This window comes from Coenobita brevimanus, chromosome 20 (assembly GCF_032717465.1).
Source record: "Coenobita brevimanus isolate Jiangsu-jjx chromosome 20, ASM3271746v2, whole genome shotgun sequence".
In the NCBI taxonomy this organism is placed as follows: domain Eukaryota; kingdom Metazoa; phylum Arthropoda; class Malacostraca; order Decapoda; family Coenobitidae; genus Coenobita; species Coenobita brevimanus.
The window spans coordinates 3,278,953-3,287,969 of NC_136973.1; the positions used below are offsets into that span (position 1 = coordinate 3,278,953).

General features: G+C 42.3%; 1 pseudogene; it reads right to left on the reverse strand.

The window, feature by feature from the left end:
- Positions 1-219: 219 nt before the first annotated feature.
- LOC145392006 (5S ribosomal RNA) lies at positions 220-338 on the reverse strand (annotated as a pseudogene).
- Between the last annotated feature and the right edge of the window lie 8,679 nt (positions 339-9,017).

Sequence of the window (9,017 nt, forward strand, 5' to 3'; positions counted from 1 at the left end):
TGTAAAAGGGGAAGCAACTGTAATACACTGTCCACTTTAACCTGGCCTAAAATAGTCATCTTATCTTGAATGCTGAGCTGTAAGATATTCATCATTCATTCATTCATTGCCAGACGCCATGTATCCCAAACGGGATGGCCAAGGGCTTAGAGTTAATTGTTTTACAGGGAGGGGTACTAATCCTCCACCAACCCCACTTGACACGTAGGGAGAACGTTATGCCAACAGCATCTGGTGTTCCCAGGCGGTCACCCATCCAAGTACTAACCAGACCCAACGTTGCTTAACTTCGCTGATCGGACGGGAAGCGGTGTACTCAATGTGGTATGGCCCGAGATATTACCACTAGATATTACCACTAGAATTCAGTGATAGTCATGATGAAGCGCTTGGGAAATTATCAAGTCGCACTGCTGTCTTGCTTTGCCATTAAGCTATGAGGAACAGACTTCAAAAGGAAAGTAATTTGTGCCAAGATAAGGTGGGCAAAATAGCTATATATAGCCAAGGATTGTCATCATAAGCAGGTATACTCAATGCTTGTAAATTGCGTGTTCAAAAATCACGGATTCGTAAATCATGGCTAAGTAGCCGTCAGACTGCCACCAACCTTAAATCACTGTTAAGTCACAAAAATCGCGGACCTAGGCACCGAAGTGGGCCTTTTCTGAGGAGAACCGTAAACGGCGGCATTCAAACTGAAAATTGCGACCCAACAACCAATCACCACGCATCCCTGGTGGCAAGTGTGCATACTAATGCCACCATGTTGTTGTTCTTGTCCCGCCAGTCTGCACACTACAGACCGTCGCCGTGGAGTACGAGAGCTACCTGCCTTTTTTGTGTAACTTCCCCCCACCTCCTACCTGCCATGGCCCCTCCCGACCCCCCGATGAAGCGCTCTAAGCAATATGGCATCAAGAAGCTGCCGCCGTTGTCGTACAGTCAACGTTTGGGGTTCATTCGTTGTGCTGGGAAGGGAGAGAAGTTTTCAAAGCTGGCGAAAGAGTTTGGGAAGAATGAGTGCTGAGAGGTTCTAAGTTCTTCCCAACACCACCCCACTCCATTCACTTAGGCAACTTCGTCACAGGATTAAAGTGAGATCCCTTAACATTGCTTATTTCTACTTAATACATGCACTGAATATTCCTAAATTTGTATGTTTGTGTTTGATGGTGCCTAGATGGGCGTAGGTAGGGTGCTGTGGGGGCGGGTTGGCCGAAGTCCTGACCCAAATTAAATTTTCACGTAAGAGTTATTATTCATAAATCACGGAATTCATAAATCACGGTAGTGGTCCAGACCGAAATTGCCGTAATTTACGAAGATTGGGTGTAACTAGATGGCTCCACTGCTTAGTTAAATGACCATTCCTCACCATTACTATCCCTTGCAAGGAGGATGCAAGAGAAGGCTAACTTCAGCTTGGAAAAAAAAAATACGCAGCTGGTTCCCAATGTCCCAGGAAGTAATAACATGGAGCCAAGATTCTGTAGTTGCCCTAACACAACAGTCCCAGGGTGAGAACTCAACCACACAGCTACCAGTATCTATCTATCTACCTCCATATATATATTATATCCATCCATCCATCATCCAATCTTACATTGCCCCATGAGGAGTGTACGAGCCTAGGGCTAGGCAGTTGGTCCCAACATTTAAGATGAGTGAATATATATATATATATATATATATATATATATAAAACCGAGTCCTGTGTTGCCTTATGATGAGCATAGTAGCCCAGGGATGGGCAAGTTGGTCCTGACATTTAAGATGAGACTGACATTTACAATGAGAGTGACCAGTCTCACTCACCCCTAAGAGGCATTACATGAGCATTAAACCCCAATCACTCCTTGAGTATCGACCCACACAGGCTCAATCCAGCTGGAGCGCCTTAATTACAATAAAACCAGCCTTTGGAAGACCTTAGTAAAAGGGGAAATGGGGGCTGTATCTAATCCCTCCTGCTCAAACAGTCCCTCCAAGGTGAATTAATTTACCTGGACGTAACAAAACTAAAGTAGAAAATATGAAGGAGTGTATAATTATCCACAATATAATTATACTGTACCTTCTTTGTTGCTCACTGCCTGTGGAAGAAGGAAGCTAGTGCAATGATGAACCAAGTGCATTGGAAAGCAAGTAGCCTATGCTGAAAAATGATATTCTTTTAAAACCTGTAATACAGTGTAATAAATAGTATAAATACACTGCAGATACTGACTCACTCACACATGTAAGTGAACTGAGTCAGAGAGCATTAATCATTTCTAATAATTAAACAAGAGCTCTCAGCTGGAAAAAAATAAATAAATAACAAATAAATAAAAACTTGAATCTAGGTGACATCCTTTCTGTTGATTCTTGTTGCCACCAATAAGTTCATTCAACTTAGGTATGGTTTCTTGCACTGGATTGCTAAGGCTATACTCTAACCTCTAACTCCCTACCCTCCTAAGGATGATGGTGGACTACAGGAAAAGGCCAACTATAGCCTACAGTTCACTGAGCTCACTTCCCGATGAGCCTCGGGTTACAGTGACAGCAGCAGAATAACCTAATATTCATCTCACCAGATCAGTGTTGACCATATCACTGCTGGCCTTTATCTTCATCCTGGAGAGGAAATACCAAAGAGTAACTCTGGAAACAAAATGTGCACTTCATCAAGCTGGGCCTCAGGGTCTCTTGCCATGGCTAGCCTGCATCCAGTAATGCTGTACACTTTCACCTGAAATGGAGGACAACCATGCACTAAAGTTTGCTGACACTTTTCTAATGACGGAAACAATGAAAGATGTAACATTATTTGTATTTATGTGGTAACAATATGAAAAACACAGCAAAGAGTATGAAGGAAATATACTCTCTGGCCTTTGAGGAGGCCAATCAATCAACTGATGATGCCTGCTCCCTCAAAAGAGAAGGCATCACCACCCCATCACACAGGCCACTTCATGGTGTACTATAAGCCTTTGTTTTTTGTGGGAGTTGTCACATGACATCCTTGGCATGCATACCTGTGATATAATAAAACACTTTAAATGAGCTCCCACAAACCTATTTTAACTACCGGGTATGCGATGACCTATAAACCTGTGTAGTGCACCAGAACATCACCTAATATTAGTCAACTCGCTTAAAGTGTATTTTGTTAAATTATCCAAAACATACAGAAATTATACAGTAATCTCCCAATTATGCAACAAAGCAAATTTTTTTTTTTTTTTTTTCTGTATTAGTGGTAGCGCATAAGGAAAAAGAATTTTTCAAACCGCCTGCTGCTGCCCACAACATCCCCATCACCCGCATGCCACTGACAATGCCTGCCAACCAAAGGCCAGTGCCCACTTCACCTCAGTCATACAGTAAGATGTCTGTCGTCATGGAATTTGAGGCCCTGGCTGATGTACCAAAGCTTTTACTAGGGCATATGTTGCTTGCCACTATGCTGAATTGTGTGTGCATGGTTCCCCCTCCTACCAGCACCCATCCCTAAGCCCCTAGTTAACACTGGGGCACAGATGTAAAACAGTCTCCTTTTTGCTACCAACCACAAGGGATCTACACCACTAACCATGTGGAAAAAATCAACAAAATCTTCCACTGCAGAATGGGGAGTATGCAGTTGCTGTTAAAATACTATACTGGTCTACATGTCATAAAAGTTATGCCCCTTTTTTGGAATAATGTTAAAAACTTGGTTGCAATTTCGCTAGAGCAATATTTGGGATGACCGACTCTGATTATCTCATGTGGACGCGGTGACACAAACCAGCCAACAGTCAACTGTTGAAGCGAACACAGTCGCCCAATGTTTACATGCACAAAACCCCCATCTCTGGTCTGTGTAGGCAGTGACCTTCATGCCAACCCTTTGGGTCTCGTTTGCCCACTTGCTCATGTGTTCTGCGCCTGTGATCATCTCCCTTGCATTTTCTAAATTTCCTAACCTAGTTTGTGGTAGATCTTTGCAATGCCATCGGTAACACCAAGTAACAGTGCAAGTATGCTACAAACAAAGACGTGACAGTATGTGGAGAGAGAACTTTGACTGTGATAAGTGAAACCCTGAACCTGAAAACAATGTCTGGTGCTAACCTGTGGATGGCATGATGCTACTGATGCTGCCAAAAGGCAATGCATTGCCTTTCCCACCACATGAAATTAGACTTTGTTAAGTGCCACAAGGATATGCAAGGCCCGAGTAAGATCGCTGACGCCCTAAAGCTGCCCCAGTCCACAGTCTCCATGGTCATAAAGAAATGAGATTCTACAATTACAGCATCGCAGCATGTGCCTTCCCTGACTACAAAATGTCAAACAAGAACAGGGGAGCCTATCATCAAGGAGATGCAGCATCTCCTGGCTCTGTGAGTTAATGACCAGAACTGAGCAAAGCGGCATCTTCACTGCACGCTCATATGCAGTAAGGCTTTCATTCTGTGGAAGGACCTTAAGGATCAGGAAGGTGTGGAGGTCAAGGAGGAGGTTGGTTTGAGAGGCTTAGAGCCCGTGCTGGCCTTAAACATGTGACCATGCATGGTAAGGCTGCTAGTGCAGACCACGTGGCAGCTGAGGCCTTCACTGAGGCAATTACAGAGAAGGATATGTACCGGTGCTCTCCAAAGCAGGTTTTGCACTTTATTGCAATAGGCCTGTTTTGTAAGTGGATATCGAGGAAGGCGTAGTTAGAGCCTCCTCAGCCACCTTGGCACCGCTGGGGATGGGAGCTATCGCAGGGTGAATGCTGTGTGTCACAACTGGAGAAATTATTTACAGGTCACTACTGAAACCTCTATAAAGACCAGATGCATTTCCAACGGAAATGCCACAAAGAAGACCACCCCTACTTTGGGAATATGATACTGAATGCCAAACATGCTCATTTTTGTGAATAAACTGCAATACCTCGCCACTAGACCATATGGGAATTTAGTGTTGTGCAGTGTTACCGGTAAGAAATTAGAATTCATAGTGCAAAGGATTAACTGTGGAGTTCAAACTGGCAGGGTGCAATTAAGAACAGAATGTGTAGTGTTAAACAATTCACAGTGCAAAGAATTAAGTGCAGCACAACACTGGATTACCGTACGTGCTTCAAGAGCATTTTCACCACTGTCAGAGCCTTAGAGGCGGAGGCCACAGACGTGCTGTAAGTACCCTGTACACTGCTAAATATTTTCCATACTCACTTCTAATTCCTCATTCTCTGGTTCCTTTTATTTCATGCTTTATGTCCATTACTGGTGTGAAAAGGGTCTTTAAATTGGTGCTAAGCATGTCCAGCAGGGCGTTATTTACGTGGCTTTCAAAGTTACGCTGGGTTAAGGTCCATAAGTACCAGTCCAGGAGGCAGGGGCCCAAAATCCGGGCAAAACCAATTTCCGGACATGCCTTTGGCTCTATTACATCGGATATTGGGAAGATTACTATATTTATCCTTTTGCAGTTTTAATTTCCCACAGCTCAAAAAGCAGCTCGCACCACTGCCTTCCCATACCACTTTTCTGTGCCAAATACCATATTCTTGTGTTTAATCTAATGCTACAGGGCAGCACTCAAAATGGATATGTTAGTTTTTTGCCTACCTTGGCCAAGTTGATGAATTCTGTTGGTTACTTGCCTCCATGGCTTTCATCGTCTAGAACTACTCTATCGCCTTCTAAATACCCAATTCTCTTTTCAAATAAATATTTGGTAATCTTACTCTAACACACAACCTTTTTTACATGGTTAGATTTCTATGTGGCCTGGATGGAGGTTGATTAATATATTACCGTTTGCTTGCGTCTCGGCCATTATTGGCTTAACCTCATCCTCTGCTAGCTTACTGTACACGGCTGCAATAACGTCTATGCCTTCTGCATTACCCAATTCTCTTTTCAAATAAATATTTGGTACTCTTCCTGTAACACACAATAGTCCTTACATGGTTAGCTTTCTACGTGGCCTGGATTGAGGCTGATAAATATACAGTATTACCGATAGCTTGATCGGCCTAATCTCGCCTGGCCCTCATCCATCCTCAGCTAACGGTAGTTTTCCTATCACCAATTTTCTTAAATCCATCCTTAAAGGAGCATTTCATATAGTTTAAAATCAACACAATATGCTCATTTAATTCCTGGCCAACTGCCATTACCTCTAAAAACATGGTAATAAATAAATACAACTTTATCAGGTAAACATAAATTCACCAGCTCACCTTTTCCTTCTCTCCTGGTTCCAATGATGATACAAGCAATCACAAAAGAAAACATGCCGACTTTTCATCATCGCAGGTCCAAATAATTGCTCAGAAACATACATGAGTTACTGTAAAATGTTAAATATGCTTTACCAACATTACGTGAATACAATAAACGCTAAAATAACCCAGTGAGCATTTTATGTTGGCTTTGCTGATCGCTGTTCGAGTTGTGGATGCCAGCCCATGGCTACCATACCCTCCAAAATATATCTATCTTCATTTTTCTAGAAGTGATTCTTTTTTATCTAACCTCGTAAAACATGCAAAAGAGTCATTTATGACGTTGTCTATATCATTTTCACCTTAATCTGGCCCAGATTTTCGTAGTTTTGTAGCCTATTTCAAGTTGCTCAGCAGCAAAATAAGAATGCTACGGCCTTACATCCATTAACATTACTCTTTAACTATAACGCGTTTGTTCTCATCTGAGAAATCCCTAACACCTTTTCAGCTTAGATGATAGCCAGATCTAATGAGACTGGAGGGTATAATTGACCAGTAACCAAGGAGACCTATTCGTACCTCGTAACGAAAGTTCAAAATCATATGCCTTTGTTACTATCTGGGAGTGGTTTAGTTCCCACAGACGATTAAAAATCGACGACAGCATCATATACTAGTGTTAATCGATTGGTACTGTTAAGCAATCAAGATGGAGACGATTTTATTGACTGAGACTTTAAAAGAAGAAAAACATATACCCTGTATTTAGGGAAAAAAAAATCACTATCTTGCTAGGATGTTACTCAGATCTTAATAAGTCTGGTAGCCGTAACAAAAGAAAAATTTCAGCCTTGTAGTCAAAGAAATTACTCGTTGCACTGCATTGCAACCATAGCACCAAAAGGATACCCTGTGGTCCTGTGGGTCAAGGTGCTCCAACCGGATACCCCATAAAATTTGATATTCAGCGACTGGTTAGGGTTCATTTGCTTATGCAGGCCTACTACTTAGGGCAGAGAGTCAGTGTAGCCCTGGGCCCCTATACTCTTGTCGCCCTTGGTCTCAAAAAAAAAAAAAAAAAAAAAAAAAAAAAAGAAGCATCCTCTTACGCCCCTCACCTTCTCAAAATCTTCTTTTTCATCAGTATACTGCTCTCTACACAAGTGACAAGCCTAATACTGAAGTTTTCTGTCACCCAGGAAACCATTTACAGTGCTAGGTGGTAACCATATAACCAGATCACTGAGTGTTCCCTGCTTGCTGGGTGGACAGTGCAGATACAGCTTCCACCTGGGAACCAAATCTCCATGTTCTTCTACATGCCTTGATTTGGTGAGGTACTGTCCACCAGAAAGGAACATCATTTCACTGGACAGGATGGCCCTGCGGGGATGGGTGCTTGCCTACAGTTGATGGGTCTGCTCAGCTGGACAGACTGGGGTTACTCAAGAACAGCAACAGAGTGGGGATCACAATACTGTCATGCAGCATCTTTTTTACTTCCTGGCTTACTTCCCTATCCCTTGTCACTGCTTTCAGTGAACCAGCAACCTTTCTTCCCTGCAGTACTCTTTCAAGCGTTTCATCCTCTAAACTTCCATCATTACTCATCAGACTACTTACGATGGAAAAGGCTTATTCTAAATTTAATGCCTGTGGGTAACCATATAGTCTATCTATCTATCTATTGCCAGACACCAAATTCCCATAAGGGATGGCCATTTGACTTTGACTTATTTGTTTTACAGGGAGGGACACTAACCCTCCACTAACCCACTCGTTGACACATAGGGTGCACGTATGGGTTGGGTTATATGATTACCACCCAGCTCTGTAAATAGTTTCTTGGGTTACAGGAAACCATTTGGCTTGTCACTCAATGTAAAGCCACCTGTAAAGGAAGGAAAAGCAATAAGTGACAGGAAAGATGGGAGAAGTAGAAAGAGAGGAGGGCAGGCACAGGAAAAGAATGATAAAGGCTAAGGAAGAAGTAGGCAGCACTGCATCAAGTGAGTGGATGATGGTCACCACCACCTGCCACTACTTGTATTTTATTTTTTCTTAATTATTTTTTTTCCTGTTGATTACATATCACCAACCAATAGTCTGTATGTGACAAGTCATGAGTGGTTTGATAATTTTATCAGTCTGTCAATACAAGATTATTTTTCTGTGTGATCAGTTTCTCTCTCTCTCTCAGAGATCATCTAGGTAAAGCACTAGTGCCCAGGTGATGATATGTGTTGGTTTTTGACTCCTCTCATCTCAACATGAGCCCACTAAACTGCAGTGAACTGGCTGTTTCAGTCAGACACCCCCATAGATCTTTCACTGAGGTTATATTGTGTTGTCATAGTGAGGCGCATAAGGTGAGAGTGCTGTGGTGTGGGGGACTGCATTATAGTGAGGGCATACTGGACTGTGAGTTTTGTTTTGTGTTGCTGAATGAAAGGACTGAGTGGCTTCAATACTCTTTCTATCCTTAATCCCTTTGTCCACCTCACAAATCCCTCTTTCATAGATTCATCTTTTCATCTCGATGTGCTTCTCCTCCTTCCACCCATTCACTCTTAGGACTGCATTTTCATAACCTTAGTAGGCTTTTACTCTTGTTTTTGTATGTTACACCTCATTTATCTCTTTCATTTTATTTATATCTTTTACATCAACATAGACTGCATAAATACCATGCATGAAATTATTAACCTATCATTATCATCATTTTCAGTTTTACAACTGTTTTCCATGTAACAAAGGTCATTCAGCTTCATCAGACAGCACTCCTTCATCTTACTCTGTCCTGCACCAGCTCTCC